This window comes from Alnus glutinosa, chromosome 8 (assembly GCF_958979055.1).
Source record: "Alnus glutinosa chromosome 8, dhAlnGlut1.1, whole genome shotgun sequence".
Lineage (NCBI taxonomy): Eukaryota > Viridiplantae > Streptophyta > Magnoliopsida > Fagales > Betulaceae > Alnus > Alnus glutinosa.
In genome coordinates this window covers 12,941,425-12,965,692 of record NC_084893.1, presented here as the reverse complement: position 1 = coordinate 12,965,692, position 24,268 = coordinate 12,941,425, and the positions used below count along the sequence as shown (strand labels likewise).

The window sequence follows — 24,268 nt, the reverse complement described above, 5'->3', positions numbered from 1 at the left end:
TGCGACGATGCGAAAGTGCAAAGTGCTAAGTGTGTCTAAAGGAACTAAGCGACACGCGTGAGTGCGTGCGATGACCAATGCTTTGCACTAGGTGACGCAACTAGCATAACTAGCACATGTATATTCAAAATCGTAACTAGTATAAGAGCATGATAAATGCTTATAAAACACACAAAATACTCATAGCTTTTCAATGTGGAACAAAGAGTAATAAAAGAAAGAGAGGGGAGTTTAAATATTCAAATTTAAGATAAACTTAAATTTTCATATATTCAAATTGGAGATAAACTTAAATTTTCATGAAATAATTTTCAACAATCTTCCACTTATTTCAAGAAAAATAAAATCTTAAAAAATAAAAAACAGAATCTACTGTTACACTAAAATATTGATACATAAATGAAATCGACGAGTTAGAACAACAGGAAGTAAAAACTGACGAAAATGAGGCAGCGAGTCATGAAATTCGTTCAAGAAAAGCCAAACGTGTGGTGATTTTTACTGATATTACGCTGAATACCGATCGTTATAGTAATAAAAATTAAAAAGAGAATAATATTAAAAAAGAGACTAATGAGACTAATAATCCTGATGAAGCTGAAGAGTTAGCTTTGATACGTTATTCACAACAATCGGATTTTAGTCGAGTTTTTAGTAAGTTAGTAACAGATTACTATTCTACATGAATTGGTAATCCATTTGTTAAACTGCTTAACTCTATAAAACATGCTATTTCGCCAAAGCACAACGAGAGACAGAGAGTGGAATTTCTTTAGCATCGCATGCCGCAAAGCCAAGGGGAGAAATAAAAGTTCTGAAAATTCTAAGAGTCGTAGAGCCAAAAGAAAAACAAGATGAAGGCAGCAGCTATAGTGCAATACTGTTTCTATTATTTCTTTTGGTGTAATATTTTCGTAAGCTTCTCAAACTCAATGGATTCAATGATGATTGCGATTATTTTCCTTTCCATGAGAGGGTAAATCCCCAACTAAAGTCGATGATGAAACCTCATTAATAAGTAGTAAATAAATGTTTATGTGATTTGATTTTTTTTTAGAATAAAATAGCTCTAATATTTAAATGTTCTTCTTCATTTTAATTAATGAGATGAGTCTTGGATATGAGTTCAATCATATTTTTCATGATTTGGGATAATCTCCATTAATTAATTGTTTGGATTTTCATTTCAAAATATTATAATTGGATATCCTTTGTGATTTGTTTTATAAATGAATACATTGGATATTTTATTTTAATCTGTTAAGTGAAGAAGAACATGCACGAGATTCTTATAGAGCCTTAATGAGAACATTATCCATAACAACATGAAAAAAATCAAGATTATTATGAAGAAAGTTTTAGAGAAATTGATGACCATAAATATATTTTGCTATGAATTGATGAGTGTGGATTAAAATGTGTTTTAATCTACAGGAACACCTAGAAGAACTCTACCTATGTGAGTCAAAAGTTAGGCCGCTTTTGTCGGGATAACGCGTATGGCCATTAATGCACGGCTGAAAATAGCAATAGAATTTTTTAAAAATGTTGGTATGTGTTAATTTTTCGGGTTTGTCACTAAGTATGATAGTTTAAAGACATAAAGTCTACTATCACACTAATAGATCTTTGAAGGTTATATACTAAGTGAAAGTTCAAACCCTAAAAGTTTTTTCACTTCTTGTTCGACTTTACTCCCCATTCGCGATACCCACTTTTCATCCCTTTATATATATATATATATGTTTTCTCTAGCTTTCACGACTACTTCTTGGACATGGGATAGGCTTCTTCTTTGATTTGGCCATGGGACCCTCTTTTCCTTTTCCTCCATCAATTTGCTGCAATTTTTGGGTCATTACTGTAAATTACACTAACTCTTTTAAGCTATTATTAGTAGGCTTTGTTCCCATGTGGCAAATGTACACAGTGGTCCTTGAGCCCATTTTATTATCATATCCCAAATTTTTTTCTTAGCTCAACTTCACACTTAGGTTTGGCCCTCAATATATCCGAATTGGGTCGTCAACGTGAAATAATAAATTGTTTCTATATGAGTTATCTTTCCAACACATCTATCCGAATTTTAAGCTAAGAGTTATGGTCAGAACATTACACAAGGTTCATTGTAGACATTACAAAAAGCTAAGCATTTAGTAACGTGTAGATTTTCATGCGTTATTAAAACTAGTAATGTGCTATTCGCACGTTACTAAAGTATTTAATAACGTGCTAAATTTAGCATGTCACTATTTAGTAATGTGCGAAAGCTACACATTACTAATTTAGTAATGTGCTAAATTTAGCACGTCACTAAATATTAAGTCAATATAATTTTTTTTTAAAATAATATAATTTTAAATCATTTGTGTTAAATTTTGCATGCTACTAAATTAGTAACGTGCAAAACTTCATACTTCACCAAATTAGTAACGTGTAAAATTCAGCACGTCACTATTTACTTTTGCATGTTATTAAATATTACGTTAATATAATTTATTTAAAAAATAATATAATTTTAAATAATTAGTGATGTGCTAAATTTCACACGCTACTAAAATTAGTAACGTGCTAAATTTTGCATTACCAAATTAGTAACGTGCAAAATTTCGCAAGTCACTAAACTTTGCAGAGCTATCGATGCATCACCGGTCCTCCTTTGCACATGCCACATCAATAAATCAAGTTGATAGCCTCCTTGACTAGTCTAATAGCACGCTACTAAGTTATCAAGTTGTACAACTCACTTACTCAAAATAAATATTTTTTGGGGTAATTACCTTTTTTCCCCCATGAACTACCAAAAAATGGGCAATGCCCCCATGAACTACCAACTCGACCAAAATAGAGCATTCAACTACCAAAGACAACCATTTTCCCCCCTTCCGTCAGTCAAAGGGGTTAAAACAAACGGTCAACGGGTCATGTGCCGTTTTATATGGGGGCATGTTGGAAGATGATGGTAGTTCATGGGGGGAAAAGAGGAAGATGGTGGTAGTTCATAGGGGGAAAAGAGGAAGAAAATGAGGGTAAAACGGCGTGTGACTGACGGAAGGGGAGAAAATTGTTATCTTTGGTAGTTGAATGCTCTATTTTGGTCGACTTGGTAGTTTATGGGGGCATCGCGCATTTTTTGGTAGTTCATGGGGGGAAAATGTAATTACCCCTATTTTTTTTGTTGTATTCTTTTCATTTGGCCCTTCTTTATAAATCAACGGTCAATTGTATGCCACATCAATCATCCATGTAATTTTTTTTTTTAAAAAAAAAATTGTGTTTTGTTTGAAAAAAATATTTTGATATCAGATTACCAGAAGAATAAAAAACCAAAAACTAACTGAAAATTAAAATTAAAAAACTTTAAAAAAACCAAATTTTTTGAAAAAAAAAAAAAGAAGAAAAAAAAACTAAAACTTTAAAAAAAGAAAGAAAAAAAAACTGTAAATTAAGACAAAAAAAAAAACCAATATATATATAATTTTGTTTTCAAAAAACTAATTAAAAAATAAAAAGTCTCATTTCGATCAAAAATCCAATCGAACCTATTGCATTAGTCCGATTGATCGTGATAGAGTTCGATCGACCAGACTTGACACAATGAAGGTTTGATTGAACATCTGATCTATCCTAGTGTAGTAGTCCAATCGATCATGATAGAATAATATGATAGATAGACCATCTGATTGATCATAATGCATTAATTAGTCCGATCGATTGTGATAGAGTTCGATCGATCAAAGTTGACGTAGTGAAGGTTCTATCTAACGTCTGATCAATCCTAGTGTAGTAGTCTAATCGATCATGATAGAACAATATGATCGATAGACCATCCGATCGATCATAGTGCATTAATTATCCGATCAATCGTGATAGAGTTCGATTGATCAGAGTTGACACAGTGAAGGTTCGATCAATCCTAGTGTAGTAATCTGATCGATTATGATATAACAATATGATCGATAAACCATTTGATCGATCATAGTGTATTAATTAGTCTGATCGATCGTGATAGAGTTCGATCAATCATACTTGACACAGTGAATGTTCGATCTAAGAGCATTTACAATGATCTAACGTGCGATTGATCCTAATAAGTACTAGTCTGACCAATCATGGCGGGATCATAGGATTGATAGAATATCTTATCGATCAAAGTGTATTACTCCAATCGATCAAATATCTGATCGAACCTATTGCATTAGTCCGATCGATCGTGATAGAGTTCGATTGATCAAAGTTGACACAATAAAGGTTCAATCGAACGTTTGATTGATCCTAGTATAGTAGTCTGATTGATCATGATATAATAATATGATCATAGTGTATTAATTAGTTTGATAGATCGCGATGGAGTTCGATCAATCATACTTGACACAGTGAATATTCGATCTAACATGCGATTGATTCTAATAAGTACTAGTCCAATCGATCATAGCGGGATCAAAGGATCGATACAATATCTTATCGATCAAAGTGTATTACTCCAATCGATCAAACATCCGATCTAACCTATTCCATTAGTCGGATCGATCGTGGTAGAGTTCAATCGACAAGACTTCACACAATGAAGGTTTGATCGAACGTCCGATCGATCCTAATGTAGTAGTCTAATTGATCAAGATAGAACAATATGATCGATAGACCATCCGATCAATCATAGTGCATTAATTAGTCTGGTCGATCGTGATAGAGTTCGATTGACTAGACTTGACACAGTGAAGGTTCGATCGAACATCCAATCGATCCTAGTGTAGTAGTCCAATCGATCGATAGACCATCCAATCGATCATAGTGCATTAATTAGTCTAATCGATCGTGATAGAGTTCGATCAATTAAAGTTGACACAATGAAGGTTCGATTGATCCTACTGTAGTAGTCTGATCGATCATGATAGAACAATATGATCGATAGACCATCCGATCGATCATAATGCATTAATTAGTTCGATCGATCGTGATAGAGTTCGATCAATCGTACTTGACACAGTGAATATTCGATTTAAAGTGCGATTGATCCTAATAAGTATTAGTCTAATCAATCATGGCGGGATCATAGGATCGATACAATATCTTATCAATCAAAGTGTATTACTCCAATCGATCAAACATCCGATCGAACCTATTGCATTAGTCCGATCAAACATGATAGAGTTCGATCGACAACACTTAACACAGTGAAGGTTCGATCGAACATCTGATCGATTCTAGTGTAGTAGTCTAATTGATCAAGATAGAACAACATAATCGATAGGCCATCCGATTGATCATAATGCATTAATTAGTCCGATCGATTGTGATAGAGTTCGATCGACCAGACTTGACATAGTGAGGGTTCAATTGAACATCCGATCGATCCTAGTGTAGTAGTCTGATCGATCATGATAGAATAATTTGATCGATAGGCCATTCGATCAATCATAGTGCATTAATTAGTCCGATCGGTCGTGACAGAGTTTAATTGACTAGACTTAACACAGTAAATGTTCGATTGAACGTCCGATCGATCCAAGTGTCGTAGTTCGATCAATCATGATAGAACAATATGATCGATAGACCATCCGATCAATCATAGTGCATTAATTATCCGATCGATAGTGATAAAGTTCGATTGATCAGAGTTAACACAGTGAAGGTTCGATCAAACGTCCGATCGATCATAGTGTAGTAATTTGATCGATCATGATAGAACAATATGATCAATAGACCATCTGATCGGTCATAGTGCATTAATTAGTCCGATCGATCGTGATAGAGTTCGATCAATCATACTTGACACAGTGAATGTTCGATCTAAGAGCATTCACAACGATCTAACGTGCGATTGATCCTAATAAGTACTAGTCCGATCAATCATGGCGTGATCATAGGATTGATAGAATATCTTATCGATCAAAATGTATTACTCCAATCGATCAAACATTCGATCGACTCTATTGAATTAGTCCGATGGATCGTGATAGAGTTCAATTGATCGGATTGACACAGTGAAGGTTCGATCGAACGTCTGATTGATCCTAGTGCAGTAGTTTGATCGATCATTATAGAACAATAAGAACGATAGACTATCCAATCGATCATAGTGCATTAATTAGTCTGATAGATCATGATAGAGTTCGATCAATCATACTTAATATAGTGAATGTTCGATCTAACGTGCGATTGATCCTAATAAGTACTAGTCCAATTGATCATAGCGGGATCATAGGATCAATAGAATAACTTATCGATCAAAGTGTATTGGGGGACGGGGGGTGCGGGGGCGTGCACGTGGGACACAAAAATTTTGTGTCCCGCGTGCGCCACTCCTCAAAATTTTTGCATCCATCCGCGCGGGACACAAATTCGTGCAATTAATGCATGAAAATCTCTCGCCCTCCGTCACCCTCACACACTGACACACTCACTCTTTCAATTTTTTTTCCCTCTTCTTCTATGCCTTCTTTCAGATTCTTCCTTCTCTTTCATTTTTTTTTTTTTGATACGATTCCTTCTCTTTCATTCTTATTTCATCCCTTCTTCTTCTTTCTTGGCTCTTTGAACAGTGACAAAGAGAGTGAGGGAAGGAAAGGGAGATCGGTTGAGGGAATCGAGATTTTGAGAGAAGGATCAGAGATGAAATCAGAGAGGTCGAGAGGGAGAGATTCATTGGAGGAAAGAGATGCAGAGGCCGAATGGAGGCCCAATCCTCAATGGGTCTCCGGTGTTCGTCACCGGCAAAGTTGTGGTGCGAACTCTGGTGAGCCTGTGGACCAGAGATGACCCGAGATCCATGAGACCCGAAAGCCAAAGAACGGCTGGTGCACGCCGACGATCGATTTTTGGTGATTAGAAGCGATTTCCGGCGACTGGGCAATGGGTTGCCGATCGTGATATTTTCCAGAGATTTCTAAGGAACTTTTGATGGGTAATTTTAAATAGTTTCTTCAATTTACTTTGGATTAAGATTGCTAATTGATGTTAGATTATTATTGATGATATTTGATTAGTGGTTCTGTTGATTGATTTTTGTTGGACCGTGTGTGGTTATTTGTTAGCCGTGTCCTCTGTTTGTGGATATTATGGGGCGATGTTGTATTTTGGTCAGTTATGGGTATGTTATGTTGTTTGGGTGTTTAGCTGATCAGATGTGTTGAGTTGCTGATGATTCTTGGTTGTATTTTTTTTTTAGAGGGATTCTTGGTTGTATTGTTGTTAAAATTTGCAGAGCTTGACAACCTCAAAAGACGACCATCTGAGCGAGGAAGATCTAGTCCTATCAGCGAGATCGACCTCTAGAGTATCGCTGAGCGGATGGTCTCCCACCGGTTACCTCCAGAGTATCTCAAACCTTTTTTTTTTTTTTTTTTTTTTATATTATTATTATTTTTTAATTTTTTACATAATTTTAGCAACGTGTGAACACATTACTAAAAATAATATTATTTTTTATTTTTTATTTTTAAAAAAATAATTTTAGTAACATGTAAAAGTGTTGAACGTTACTAAAATTAGTAACGTGTTAATTTTGACTGTCAATAATTTTAGTGACGTGCAATACTTTTGCACGTTACAAAAATTAGTAACGTGCAATATTTTTGCGCGTTACTAAAATTTTAGTAACGTGCAAATTTTTCTAGGTCACTATTTAGTGACGTGGTATCAATTTCTACGTTACTAAGGTTATTTTATTAACCGAGGGTTTAGTAACCTATGCAACACGTTACTAAAGTAAGGTTATTAAACTTTAGTAACGTGCAAAACCCTTTTGCACCTTTGTTTTCTTAATCTCATTTCACCAATTTTCCTTCTTTATTTGCCAAACTCCTTGTATACCTACAAAACATAGAAATCAAAATAATAAGACTAAATAAAATATAAAATAATCTTAACAAAGTATGAATTAGGCATATAAAATACACATTATAACGCGCACTGTTCAACCCACTAAAGCCGACAAAAAAAATCATACTCCATCGAAAGCCCATGAAGATAAAGTCAATCATGAATACATTTAAGGTGGTCTTTATGGGCCTCGGGTAGATAACATCTTGGGAGCATCGCAATGGGAAAGCGTCATCAAACAATATTCAACTAAGGATTCCTAGAGGCAAACACCTCTCGGGACGTCGCCATCCAGAGACCACAAAAATAATTCATATGGAATGCCCATACCCAAATAATCCCATAACTAATTCCTTGGTATTACCACGAAGTGATTGGAAGAAAGGACATGCGGGATTCTTGTCCAGATATTATAGGAGGAAGTTATGGGGAGAATCTATCCCGTAACTCCAAAAAAGGTGTTGCAAGGTCACAATCCCAGACCCTCCGGGATTGTCTCTTTTCCCACAAGATATGGGATAAGAAATCAGTTTGAAATCAGCCAAGGAACAGTTCTGATGGAATAGGATTCCCCCTGAGATAAGCTCTAGTTCCACATTGTGTGGGATTAGAGTCATAGTTCGAATTAAACAAGAATAATCAAAGTTAAGTAAAATTAATGTCTATAAATAGACCCACACCCCAGGTATTAAAAGGATCCTGAATTCATGCTTCTTATACTCTCCATATTTTTGTCTATAAGGATCTGACTTAGGCATTGGAATGAGACCTCATCGACACACTTGGCAAGCTCCTTTGTTTAATTTTCTGTCTTGCAGTTTGCGGAGAGAGCACCTTCAGTAAAGACACGTCCTCAAACCGGAAAATGTACTAACATTAATAAACATATTAATTTTACTCAAAGAAGCATAAAATGTACACTTGCGAATTTGTTGGGTTCAAATAGAAAATGTAATTACTGGAAGGGTTAAACAAACTTAAGCCCATTGAACTACCGATCCAACCCACGTTGTTCACAGCTAGGATATGAGAGAGTATTTTAAAAATTAGGGTTAACTACATTTATTCTCTCTAACTACCATTTTTTTTTTTTTTTTTTGCAATGTCCTTCGAATGTTTCAATTTTTGCAATGTCCCTCTCAATCTATCATTGGGTTTCAATATCCTTTTTTCGCAATCCAAAAAGATAAAAAGACTTTTCATAAGTAATTTTTTGTCTTATAAAGAGTATTTTTGTCATTTTGAATTGCCAGAAGAACATTGCAATCCCAATGGTAAATTGTGGGACATTGTAAAAATAATGCTAGTTAGAGGGAATAAATGTAGTTAACAATAAAATGAACAAAAGTCAATTAAACTAAATTTGGATTGAATTCGGACCTTTGACCCCACCTTAGAACTGTAGGGGTGTACAAGCGGTTGCGGTTAGCGATTTTTGCCTGTAACGACCAACCGCAACCGCCTTAGGCGGTTATCAAATTTTTTATAACCGCAACCACTCTGCCTTAGGCGGTTTTAAAATAACCGCATGTTAGTGTATTGAAACTCATAACTGCACCGCGTAACCGCTTTTTAGAAATTGGCATTTTGCATTTATTTTGTTATTTTTGGCCTTCCTAGAGCCTCTTTTTAGGGCCTATTTTAGATGATTTTGACCCTTTATAAAGAATTAGAAGGCTTTAAAATGTAACAAAGTTCAAGAATATTATTATTATGAATAAAAATCAATTTCATTAAACTCAAAACGAAAATTCTATATCAAACACACTAAAATGATGTCATTTTGTATATTATATATATAAAGGTAGGTGGTTAAAAATGCCAACCGTCACACTTTAAGCTGTTAGTTATTTTTTCTAACTGCCTACAAAAACGATTATGGGTCTATTGTGACAACCTTTATATATATATACACAAACATAAATGGATCATCACAGTGGCACGACGATATGTCGCAAAGCCAACATACGGTACATATCCCATAATATGTACCTGATATTCAGAGTCAACATCTATGCTGAAAAAATGTGGCTGTGGACTTTTCTACAGTCATTTCAAGGTCTTTTTTCTTTGGTTTTTTTTTTTTTTTTTTTGTCTCATTGCAACGTGAATTCATTAACTCTTTTTTTTTTTTTTTTTTTTCCTAAACAATAAGGAAAAGGAGGAGGTGACTTGAGTCTTCAGACTTAACTTTATGTTTTCTTTTTTTAATAAAATAGTATTATATATTTTTTTTCAACAAAAACGTAAATTAATAAATTAATATTAAGTATATCAGACTTTGAAACATACTAGCTAGTCCATTAATTAGCATTGATTACCAATTATAAAGAAAAATTGTCTTTATTTATGCAAGTTAAGAGTGTTAAATGATTTTATTTGAAAGTGAAGTGACTTTGAAAAATTAGGTTCAATTATTCTTTTATGTAATTTTTTTAATTATATATGTGTTAGAAAGATGCAAAGGATATGAAAAATTTTAAAAATAGAAGAATAAAAAAATTTAATTAAATCTACAAAAATATCAAGGCAAATTTATTACTAGCATATAATGTTAAATCTTAAAAGCAAAAAATATATATATATATATATATATAAATTAAAAATCATTTAATACTTAAATATAAAAAAGGCCCCATTTAAAATTATCGCCATAGACCTCACAATTTATTGAGTCGGCCCTGGAGATGATGAAGAAGAACCAGGAAGATGGAAACGACGTGGACAAAGCGTTTTAGTTAAACGCGGCGTTTTAAATATAAATAAGGGCATTTTCATCAAGTTGGGACCAAAAATCGCATGTGCCATGCATGTGGTTCAACTTCCGTGAGTTGGGACGAAAATTATTAACGGAATGGCTAAATTGGAAAAAAAAAAAATCAACTTTATTGGTTGCAATTGACGAAATTTTCATTTTGGAGGCAAAATTGCAAATTGATGTCAACTTCAAGGGGGTAAAGTATAATTTTCACCAAAAGTAATTATTATATATTCATGTGGTCCTATCTAATGATATTAATTTTTTTTAGTCTAATGAGAATACTTAGATAATATGATCTAATGATTATATGACACAATATTAGATTATATTATTGTATATTTAAATTCTAATGATAGTACTTTATTTGTTATTATAATTAACAAATTGGTGATTCCAATCTTAATCACTTAATTTGAGATTATATGAGTCACATTATCATTGTATATGAATAATATGATTAAGTTTCAAAATTATCATTATATCATATGATTAATGTGAATTTATACTTACGTGTGTAATCTATATACCTAATCCTTGTATCTAAGTTTGATTAAGAATTTTTAGATACTAAGAATCTTAAATCATACTTAATCATTGTATTAGTAAGAATTTTTATAGTTATATGACATTATGTGGCTATAATTTATATATGTGCTTAATTTTTATTTTTATTTTTTCTATATATATATATATTATGAATCATATCATATCATATGATTTGTGAGATTATTATGATAAGTATGATCATTATGAATCATAATTGCCTTAATTCCTAAGTATCTAATGAAAATACATAGATCATATGATTTAACTATTATCATATGAACTTAGATATTGGATAATGTGATATAATGATTCATAAGTATCTAATGATAATACTTAGATCATATGATCATATTAATATGATATAATGAGTAAATGATCATTTGGCATAGTGTTATATTATTATATGATCATATGGTCATACGATATTATATGAATAATATGATAAAATATTTGAATTGTTTATAGATTATATGATTAAGTATTGATATTATTCACTTTTACTTTTCAATATACATATAATAATTTAATTATTTCTACTTAATAGATATTGAATATTTTTATTTGTTACTTAATTTATGCTTATATATTTTGTAATATATATATGCTATTGTTACTTAATAAATAATATATTATATAACCTATTTTTATTAATATATACATACATACATACATATATAATAAATATATAAGAGTCGAGCCCTAACAACCGAGTCGCGCTTTATACGAGCTTGTTTCTGAATATTAACTGAGTTGTGTTGAGCTTTTAAGAGTATGTATTGTTTAATATAGGAGTTTAATTTCATGTTCATGAATGACCCATTTAATAATCGAGTCAAGTTTAGCCAAGCCAAGTCGGAGTATGTTCGCGAGTAGCTCTATTCATTTACACCCCTAGTTCAAGGGTTGGGTGAGGAGAGGAGGATGGGTGGGTCAGTTAGTGAGTTGGTGAATAAGAAAGAGAACAAGTTGATTTAATCTGGACCGTGGGATTTAATTTTAATGATGAGGTAAAATATGGACAGTAGTCCTTTTGTTTTGTTTTCTTTTTTTCTTTTTAATATTTTTTCATTTTTTTTAATAATGTTTAGGAATACAATAAAAATTTTACATACCTTTTGTTAGAAAATCTTACGGAAAGATTTAATTGAACTTTTTTTGAAAATCACGACTCTTATTGAAAAAATTAGAAACGAATCGGACTAGTTCAAAATTGAGAAAATATAGGGTAATGACTTATGCCTTTTCAAATATATATATAAATATATCTTTGATGAGTCCTATTCACATTACTAGTGTACAAGAATTGTTTTTTAAACTTGAAGATCTAAACTTCTTTCACCAACCCTTATTTTCTTTTTGCCTTAAAGAAACAAATTGATTGTAATTTTTCGTTGTCTTTGCTTTTTTTTTTTTTTTTTTTTTTATATATATATATATATAATTAAACAAGGAAAAGGTTATAACGATGAATATTTTTTGTTCTTGATCCTGATGGAAGAAAGAATAGAAAGGAAGAGATGTGCTCGTAAATTGGCACTTCTAAAGACTTTCATAACATTTTAGCCAAGAAAGGAAAGAGAGATCTTGTCTAATATCCAAAATAAAGGGAGCAAAATGCCAAGAAAAAAAAAAAAGATGAGGCTAATTCATAGTTAAAATCACTAGAAGAGCATCCCCTTCAAGCATAAAATCTCAAATACCTATAGAAGCAGCGAGCCGAGTAGCAAGAAGAGCAGCAGAAGCTTCACCTATTAGGACATCAGAGATAGTGAGTTTTTGAGTCACTGCAAGAATGATTTCCCCTGAACAATTACTAATAACCGTAGCTGCCACTACAAAGTTGTCACGGATGGCTATATCAAAATACCTTTAAGGCACCCAGAGATAGGAGGAAGCCAAAGAGAGGTAAGAGCAATAGACTGCCATACCAAGTAATGAGATTGTAAGGTGGCCTTAAGCTGTTGAATGGCTAGGGCTAGGTTAGGTAAAATACCATCATGTATCAATTGATTCCTAGACTGCTAGATGAGGTCCATAACAAGGGTAGCAAAAAGTTGAAACTTACAAGAGTCAGCAGTAGGAATATCCAAACTATTCGAGGGATAGATAACAGCCAGAATCCATTCAGATATTGGTCTTGAAGAAAAATGGGAGATGTTGAGAGGCCACAGTGCAAATCTATAAAGAACCTTAGTTAAAGCACAATCTAGAAAAATATGGCTTAGAGTTTCAAGAGGACCATTACATAAAGGGCAAACCCAAGCACTTGCATCTTCTAAAATAATAAATCTACCAATATTAGCTCTAGAAGGAAGAATGTCCCAACCAATTTTCCAGAGTAAGTGCTTTAATCTGGCTTGAAGCTTAAGACCCCAAAGAGCCTGTCAGACAATCAGTGTAAAGGGATGAAATCTGGTAGGAAGAGTTATGGAAACTTCCCTAGCAGATTTTACAGAAAAAATTCCAGAAGGGGAAGGAATCCTAGACCATTTGTTCTCGATGCTGATGCGGGGAAGGTGAATTTGAAGAATATTCTGGATAGAAACAGGATAAAAAAGATCATTAAGACGATTCACATTACACAACCTATCCCCAGTGAGAATAAGATCAGCCACAGAATAACCAAGGAGACCCACCAAGTTCACATTTGGCCTAGGTTTGAAAAAAGGCATGGAAGGGATCTAAGGAGATTTCCAAATATCAATAAAATCCCACTTAGAAACGGACCAATAAGCACCTATTCTTCAATAAACCTTTCCAAATCCAAGAAGATTGATGATTACATCAACAATGAGAAAAGAAATACCATTGGGAAGATATTTTCCACTAATGTTTTGTTTGTTTTGGCGTAAAATGATTTTCGTCGTAAAATATTTTCTAGGAAGTCATTTTTCAGGAAAATATTTTCCGTCGAAAATATTTTTTGGTGTTTGGTGCGTACGAAAAATTACAAATATTTTTTATATTTTCATTCAATTATATTAAATTATAAAAATCAATTTTTATTCACAACATAAAAATATTAATGTAAAATAATACTAAAAAAAATTGAAAAAAATTATGTTTAGTTAAGATATACACATTGACTAATAATAATCATATTTTTTAAAATTGTGATTATTTTAAAAAATTATTTTTAAAGCCAATCATTTGTGCTTCCCGGAATCCGGCCATTTGGCCAGAAGCCTACAGAATCTGGCCAGCTGGCCGGGATCTGGCCGTTCTGGTCGGATTCTGGACCATTCTGGCCAGATTCAGCCAAACAGTTTGGCTGGAATCTAGCATAGTATCGTCGGAATCCAGCGACAGTGGCCGGACGTCGCCGGATTCCAGTAGAAATTTTCAAATTCCGGCAATGGCCGGATTCCGATTAGTGTTGGAATTTGGCTTGTTGGAATTCGGCAATGGTTGCCGGTTTCGAGCGATGGTCGGCTGTTGCAGCGTGAAGGTCGACTACGTCTGCTGTCTGGGGAAAATCATTATTTATGCTTTTAAAAAGTGTAAATCATTTTTCAAAATTTACTAAGTATTTTTTGTCAAAGAGAAATCATTTTACGGTTGACTATGATTTTCGCCCCCACCAAACACCGAATGATGCCGAAATCTTTTTTCAGAAACCATTTTATGCCGAAACAAACGGAGCGTAAGAGCTTCAACCCACAAGAGCGGTTCCTTGGAAATTAGTTTCCATCCTAGTCTTGTAAGAAGAGAGCTGCTGAGAAATTCCATAGAACAAATACCTAATCCGCCCAAAGCTTTGGGTTTACAAATGCTATCCCAAGATAGTAAGGAAAGGTTGTGCTTCTTGTCTTGAGGAAAACCCGACCAGTATTTCCTAAGCATCGAGTTGATGTCATAACAAAAAAAATTCGGAAGAAGAAATAGAGACATTAGGTAAGATGGAATAACATAAGCCACTGATTTGATCAAAGTGGTTCTTGCTAATTGTGAGAGAAGACTAGCTTTCCATCTAGTAACTTTAGCAAAAATCCGCTCTTTGAGCTTGATGAAACAATCAGCCTTCTTTCTATTAAGAAAAAGAGAAAGAGCCAAGTATTTTGCTCGAGGAGGGATAAGAGGTAATATGAGAAAATCATTGATTGAGGTCTTGATTGAAGCCCTGCAGTTACAACTGAAGAATACTGCAAATTTTGAGATATTAATACATTGGCTAGACGAAAGAGAATCAGTAGAGAGACAATGGAAGATAGCAGAAGGTTCCACAGTATTCGCCTTGGAGAATATCAAGACATCATCTGCAAATAGTAAGTGAGAAATAGGGGAACTGGATCTAGCAATTTTATTACCATGAAGAATACCGATGGATTCTTCCTTCAGAAGAAGTCTTGATAAAATTTCAAAAACCAAGAATGAAAAGGAAAAGGAGAGAGGGGATCTCCTTGTCTAAGACCACGTGTAGGAAAAAACTTTCCATATGGAGCACCATCCAAGAGAATGGAAAAAGAGGATGTAGATAGACATTGACTAATCCAATTAATCCAAATAGGATGGAAACCTAGCAATTTTAGAATCTTAAGGAGAAAATTCAATTACATAGAATCAAAAGCTTTTTCCATATCAAGCTTCAAAGCCATAAGACTACCATTCCCTTTTCTTTCTTTTTTTTTTTCTTTTTTTTTTTCATGGTATGACAAACCTCATGCGCTAGAATAGTATTATTATGAATAGATCTACCTTTCAGAAAAGCAGATTGAGTAGGAGAGATAATCTATTGAAGGAGGAGCTTAAATCTGTTAGACAAGATTTTGGAGATAATCTTGCAGTTGAAATTAATAAGACTAATAGGCCTAAAGTGATGAACTGAATAAGGATTATCTATCTTAGGAATAAGAGCAATATTGGTGTGATTGAATTCCTTAAGCATAAAACCTCCCCTAAAAATGGATTGAACCGAAGTGATAAGCGTCGAATGTTGTACATTCAAAAGCCCCTTAACAGATATATGTTAATTTTTTAGCATTGTTATTTGTTTGATTTTGTATTGTTTGATTTTATTGTTTTTAGGTTTTAAATAAACATACAATTAATTCTATTGATTTTGGGCTTAAAGCACACTTTGAGAAGACCTATATAATGTTGTTAAGTTTCCTCAAATAAAGGAAATGATTAAATCGGAATTTCTCCAATAAGAGTCAAAATCGGATTGGATTCAAATTTGGATTCTGCACATGTCTCAGTGTTTTGATCATAACTTTCTACTAAGATCTCAGATTGCAGTGAATTGGAAGCGTTAGAAAGATAATAAAAAATAAAACAAATATGTCAGAAATAGTTTTTTCTTAATTCGGACATTTACTATACCAAAACCGCTCCGCAATAAAAGATCGCAGATCTAGACGAATTTGGAATCCTTTTCCTATTAGGATTGAATTTTCAATCTCCTACTTGGATTAAGAGAATAAGTACGATTTTTCTGGAATTCCAATGGCTTCTAGGACCTGTTTACTCCCTATAAATAGACCTTAAGCTTCAAGAGAAGGGTGCTTAGCATTAGAGAGAAAACTCTTCTTGGAGGCTTGACAAGTTGAAGAGGAGAAAAACATGACAGGAGGCCATCCCAGCACCACGATGAGCGGCTAAATTCGTACTATGGTGTTGATGTAGCCCTTTCCAAGTAACAATGGTTTAATTGTGTTTTATTTTGGGATTTTCTATATGCATGATGGTTGTATAACTATGTCTTAATATTTATATTCAATCATTATGAATTTCTTATCTTGTCTTAGAAAGTCTTTTATATTGATTGAATTCAATCTTTTATATTTCTGTGATTATGTGAATGATTGTTATACAACGGTTTTAATTGATATATGATCAAGTGGGTTAGATAGGTCATGCCTAAGGAAGATGGATTGTACTACACCCTAGTTTAGTGTAATTTAGGTAGATAGTTTGTACCAACCGAAGATGGGTTATACTATTTCATTGATTGTGTGTATCCTATTAAAGACGTAGCTAATCCATACCTAGGAAAGAGAGGTCGTACCACAGCTTAGTGGTTAGGTGGAGGTCCGTGCCAACCGAAGATGGATTATACTTATTCTTTAGAGGTAATTTCTCGACAACTTGAGTGAAACGAGCCCTATATCATGCATAGTATGAATTTTCCTTGTTAATTTATGATTGAGCATTATTATGCTGTGAGTGGTGAAATCGATCCCCTATTCTTTCTCTCATCACTCTAATCTTTATTTTATGTCTTTAAGTTTATGCATTTAACTTAGTTATAAACAAAACCAAATCAAACTTCTTTTAATTAAGTTATATTTAATTTTGAAAAACTTGATAGCAATTTCTACGCAGTCTTTGAGGTTCGACACCCTCAATATAGCCCTATCCTACAATGATTCGTACTATTGCGAGTGATAATTTTATTATTGATATTTTTGTACACAAAACAACCACATCACAAAGTAATAACATTGCTCTTAACAATAGGCCAACAAGTTTTATAAAAAAGCCCTGTCATACCAGCAGGACCAAGAGCTTTATTAAGGCCTAAATCAGTAATTGCTGAAAATATCTCACTATCATCAGGAATAGTGCATAAGGTATCATTTTCTATATCAGAGATAACGCAATCCAACAAATCAAACATACCAAAATCAAGAGAGGAATTCTTAGAAGAGAAAAGAGAAGTAAAATGGTCAACCAAATGAGAACCAATATTATCTCTTCCCAGAATATGAGAACCATCTACCAAGAGTAAGCAAGAGATGGAATTATACTTTTTTTACAAGCCGTGGAAGCATGAAAAAATTTGTGTTTAGATTCATACAAGTGAGCCAGAGCTCCCTAGACTTTTGTTTCCACAAGATTTCTTCACGCAAGAGTTGTTCTCGGAAGTCCGACTTTAGAGAAATTTCCTTAGTAAAGTTGATAAACGAGGAAGGACAGGCTTGGATTTCACTGATTTCAAACATCAATGACTTAATCCGAGACTCAATCCCAAAATGATGAGAATTCCATAATTTAAGAGCATTCTTGGTATTCTTCCATTTACTGCTTAAAGAGAAAGCTAGAGAACCAGCAACATCAGATAACCAAGCTTTTGCAACTCTGAATGACTGGCATGATCCCTAGTCCAAAAAGCCTCAAAACGAAAAGGCTTTGGGATATTCTGATAAGAACCAGAAGTTGAGAGTGAAATTGGACAGTGATTCGAATTTGAAGCCCGCAGATGATTGATCAAAGAATTGGGGTAGAGATGCACCCAACCTTAATTAGCTAAACTACGGTCCAATCTTTCTCTAATGCTGTCACAACCAGCTCTAATGCTGTCACAACCAGCGCGATGATTGCTCCAAGTAAACTTATTCCCAACAAATCCCAAATCAATGAGAGCATTTGGGTGAACAAAATCATGAAAATCAAAATGAGTAGGCAAACCAAAATTTTGACCTCCAACTTTATCTGCAGAGGACAGAACCCCATTGAAATCCCCCAAGGGGCCACCTAAAGAGTTACCCAATTCAGAAAGAGAGGACCAAAAAACATTTGTTATGCAAAGAGTGAGGAGCATAAACACAAGAAATCAACCAAGAACTGAGCGGAGAATCAGAAATCACCAGGTAGGAGATATGATTTTGATCAATACAAATAGGTTCCAAAGAGAAACCCAGCTTCCAAGTCACAAAGAGAACTCCTTTATGACCAACAGGAGGAAATTACGACCAAGAAGAGAAACCTAAACTGAGAAGAGAATTCCAGTAACGCAAAGAAATCACCAAATTTTCTAAAATGAACAGGACATCAGGCCGATTAAACCTAATGAGAGCTCGTAAAATATGAATTGACGGGCACAAGCCAAGCCCTGGCAATTCCAAGCCATAACCTTCATTGAGATGTGGGGGCAAAATAGCCTCCACGGGCAAACGCCCCCTTCACCGAAAAACAAAACGCAAAGACGATGACTTGCCAACCACAAACCCAGAGACACCAAATGATTCGTGCTCTGAGGGAAACCTCGAAGATCTGTAAATCACAACATCAAGCACACACGGAAGCTCTGTAAACAGAGACACCAACTGATTCGCACTCAGAAAGAATCACTAAAGCTCTGTAACTCTCAACTAAAACCCGAAAATACCAGAGGAAAGCAGGGGAGTTGGGGAAAAAACCCAATAGAAAAACCTCACTAGGAGGTAGATAAGCCTCACTAAGAGGTGGGTAATGGTCCGATTGGATGTTGAGAATATTATTCTAGTTTGATTTTATGAGATAAAATTTGAAAAAATTTAAAAAAGTTAAATAAAATACGATTTATTTTTTTAAAAATATAATATTATTCTACATTTTATTCAAACCAAACACACTTAGCCTCACAAAGAGGCTGGAAGGCCGTACATGTTGGAAGAGCTGAAAGGGGGAAAAACTAGGGTTTTTCTTTCTTGGAGGCTTTTTCTTTCTCTTATGTTTGTGCTTATACTTGTTGATGAATCAAAACGAAATCTCACACTAATTAAACAGAGGACAAAAATGCAGTCCCACTCTGTTCCATCCAAACAATTTGTTAATGAATTTCCAGACAGCAGATGGGCTTATTAGAACACAAACTTGTACTTTCAACCCCAGTGTGAAGGCTTTCTTGAATAGTGCCTTAATGTCTGCACTCTATACTAACATGCAAGGAGGGTGCCAATACCTCAAAGAAAAAATAAAAATGAAAAATTCATTTTACAATCCAAGTAGCTCTAATATTATTATTATGCCTGTAATTGAAGAATATACAAAGTTTGAAAAAGAAAAGAAAGAAAGACCAATTCTCACCTACCCTCTTTGATAATCTCATGGAGCATGGGTTTAGAAGCATTTGCTGGTGAATTCTCTGCATCACCCACTATGCTTGTACTTGCTGATGGGTTGTAATAGCTTGCATGGGTTCCTTTCTTTGCAACATCACTCATTAAGGTGGTTACATCATCAAATTTCCAGTCAGTCAAATATCCAGGCCTTGTAGTTACAGAGCTCACTTCAATATCTCCTGAAAGCATTGCCACCACACGCGACATTGATGGCCGTAACGTTGGGGATGCTTGTGTGCACAAAAGAGATACTCTTATCACGTGTTTTACTTCTTCCTCATTGAACTCTGATAATGTGGAGTCCATAAGATCAACTTCACTGTTGTTTTCATGCAAGTGCCAAGCCTGAGAAGGATATGTGTCATCAGGCTTCAGAATATATTAGTATCACAAATTGTTACAATGAGTCAACTTTCTAAGGAATATACTAAAAAGGTAGTGGATGTGAGTAGTCCAGTCCAATTGTTTCAACGAGTCTTAACGGTTCAGAATATAGTACAAACCTGTTGGAAGTGAGTATTCTAATTGTTTCAATGAAGCAACTATATTTGCACCATATCTAGATAAATCCAGTCCATTTTCGAAACTCTTCCACAGGCTCTTTTGTGATTATAAGAAATCACTCTGTTTTAAGCACTCTTATGTAAAATGTGCTGTTGCATATGGATAACCGACACATCTAGATTGACATTTTGCTATCAATGAAAGTTAGTGTAAACTTCATGAATCAGGATCCAAGTTTTATTCTTGTTTCGATATGTATAGGTGTGGATGGTCATGACTATCATTAACCTGCTACAGAACGATAAATGCTACTGGAACTTTTTGAAGTGGACTGAAAAATCCATCTCATTAGAAGACAGAAAACAACGTAAACATGGAGCACAAAAATATTGTTCATACCCATTCAAGAAGATAAACTTTGTCTTCCTCCAAGCTTGAGCCAGAATTTGGCCTCCCGCTAACAATCTCTAGAGCCACGACACCAAAGGCAAACACATAAGCCTTCTCCGTAAGGTGCCCACGCATGGCGTACTCCGGTGCAAGATACCCACTACATCAGTAACAATCATATGCAAAATTAAGTACAAGATAACTTATAAAAAAAGACAAAATAAAGGATTATATGGTTCAGAAAGACAAGGTGCCTAACTAAGCCTTCATGATCTTACATAGTTCCTGCAACGCGGGTGCTTATGTCGGTTTTTTATCATCATAAAGCTTGGCCAAGCCAAAGTCTGATATTTTGGGGATGAGATCAGAGTCAAGCAGGATATTACTGGCCTTCACATCTCTGTGTACAATTCGAAATCGTGATTCCTCATGAAGATATGCTAAACCTCTTGCTACACCCAAGCATATATCAAAACGTGTTGACCAGTCGAGATTCAAATTTCTTGTTCCTATAAAACTTAATCTGCTTAATAAATAACACATACACACAAATACACACACACACACGCATATATATATATATATATATATATAGAGAGAGAGAGAGAGAGAGAGCAAGAGCAAAGACGCATTCACATACCAAATAACGCTTGATCAAGACTTCCATTCTCTAGAAACTCATAAACAAGTAGTCGTTGATCTCCCTCTATGCAACATCCGTACAATTTCACAAGGTTGCGGTGTTGCACAGCAGATATAGTAGCAATCTCAGTTATGAACTGGTTCTTTCCTTGATGTGATGCTACAGATAGTTGCTTCACAGCAATTACTCTCCCATCATTAAGTGTTCCCTATTTAGTACAAAGTTTCAGAAAAAAAAATGTAACAGAAAATATTTTTAAAAAAAAAACCATTAGTAGGATGATTTTGGTCTATCAATGTAAATAGAAAATGATAGTCTGGCTGAGTAGGGTCGATGGCTTAAATACATTTAATTTAGACCACTAATCTGATTGATGGCCCAGGTACAATCAATCTATAGATCCCAATGCATAGATCAGGTAAAAAGCCATACAAAATGTCCAGAAAAGAAGAAAACAAGAATGAACCCAGTATCTGATGCTCCTAGCAAAACTTAGTGCAAAAATCGTCTTGTATTAATTATACTAAATTATTCAGTCAGAACCTTCTAATACCAGAACATTTTTGAAAATATTATATTCTCACCAGATGTGATTGTTGGCGTGAGCTGTAAATAAGCAAAGATGGAAAGTAAATATTCAATGAGGGAAAATCTACTAGTATGGAAGAGGTGAGCGTGCAGCGATTACAGCTTGATATTAGGCATAATATGTGTATAGACCAAAAATAGGATGAATGCAATTCTATTTAATTGTATTGATTCAATGGAAATAATATGAAGAAAATTTATCCCCTAATTGTTAACATGGTATCAAAGCCATGTTATCCCCTAGCCGTTCTTGCCTAATCCTGTTCATTCAGCCATGACCGACTCTGTCACCGGTTTCGGTGATAACCCATCACCAACAACCTCCATTCTTACCAATCTCACCAACCAAATGACAGAAGTCAGAAGTCCTATCTAAAGTTCAGACCCCAACCTATTCCACCGAAAGTGCTACGACCCCGATTGGTATCAAGTTGGACAGTTCCAACTATGGCCTTTGGTCCCAAGTTGTCGAAATGTATGTCTTCGGCAAAGACAAGCTGGGATTTATCAACGGTGACTATCCGCCACCGCTGACGACAGACCCATCCTTTCAAAAATGGCGAACCGATAACGCCATCGTCACAGGATGGTTGATCAACTCTATGGGCCCGACACTCATCAGAAATTTCATCCGATTTCCCATTGCTAAAGCAGTTTGGGATGCTATTGCTACAACTTTTTTTGATGGAAGTGATACCTCTTAGGTCTACGAACTCTGGCGACGTGTTGCTCGCCTAAAACAAGCCGGCGGCTCCCTTGAGAAGTTCTACACCGATCTGCAAGGTCTCTAGCGCGAGATTGACTTCCAGCGGCCGAATCCGATGGAGTGCCCTGCCGACATCCACCATTACAACTCCCTGCTCCAAGAGGACCGGGTTTACACCTTCCTCGACGGGACTGACGATCGGCTTGACCACATCCGAAGTGATGTGCTCCAGATGCAGCCCTTCCCCTCTATCGAGCAAGCCTACGCCTTGGTCTGTCGGGAGGCTCTCCAGCAAGCGGTCATGAGTGCCGACGAACCCCACACCGCCTCTGGTGCGGTTCTGGCCACCAAGGGGTTGCGATTGCAGCCGACCCACTGTGTGGGTTCCAGTCCTGGTGCGGCTTCCAGCCCACACTCGGGCAAATCTATCGTGACCTCTAGGTCAAGCAATTCTGAAAGTGCCCCTGATGGGGCTAAATGCTCCCACTGTGGAAAGCCGAATCATACTATTGCTACTTGTTTTTTTTTTTTTAAAAAAAATGGGTATCCTGACTGGTGGTATGATTTGCACGCAAAGAAAAAAAAGAATTCTGGGGGTGCAGAAACAAATACCGGCACTGTGGCTGTCATGTCAGCTGAACCTCATCTGTCTCTAGTTCCTCAAGTCAAGCCCCTGGATGTGGACCCAGTCTCAGATATAGGTAAAATTGGCTTTGGTTTTGCCACCTCCTCCAGTGATGGCAACCGTAATGCTTGGCTCCTTGACTCAACAGCCATCGATCATATGACCTTTGATGATACAGATTTTACTACGAGATCTACCCCGCAACGCACTTGTGTTAAAAATGCTAATGGGTTGGTCTCCCCAGTTACAGGGGCTAGCACCGTGTCCCTGTCCCCTTCTCTCCTACTATCTCATACACCACTTATTCCATCACTCTCACATAAGTTATTGTCTGTTGGCCAAGTCACTGAAGAACTAAATTGTGGTCTTAATTTACTCTCATTTTTGTCTTCTTCAGGATATTCTCACCAAGGAGATAATTGGGCGTGGTACTAAAAGGGGGGGCCTCTATTATGTGGATGACGTCAGCATGGGTCATGTTTGTCACGTATGCAGTGATGGACAGGAACGGCAAATCCAGTTATGGCATCAATGACTGGGGCATCCAAATTTTGGCTATCTGAAACATGTACTCCCTGAATTTTTAATAATGTAGCGGTATCTGAATTAAAATGCTCTACCTGCATTGTAGCCAAAAGTCATCGTACTTCTTATTTGCCAAGTTTGAATAAAAGCATTGTCCCGTTTACACTTGTTCACTCTGATGTATGGGGTCCTTCCACGGTTTCTATTGTCTCAGGAGTTCGTTGGTTCATTCTCTTTGTTGATGATTGTACCCGCATGACATGGCTTTACTTGATGAAAAATAAACACGAGGTGTTCTCAATCTTTCAATCATTCCATGCAATGATCCAAACTC

At 35.2% G+C, this 24,268-nt stretch overlaps 1 pseudogene; it reads right to left on the bottom strand.

Moving 5' to 3' along the window:
* Positions 1-19,689: 19,689 nt before the first annotated feature.
* The window catches only part of LOC133876134 (probable LRR receptor-like serine/threonine-protein kinase At1g56140), a 33,085-nt pseudogene continuing 28,506 nt past the window's right edge, over positions 19,690-24,268 (bottom strand).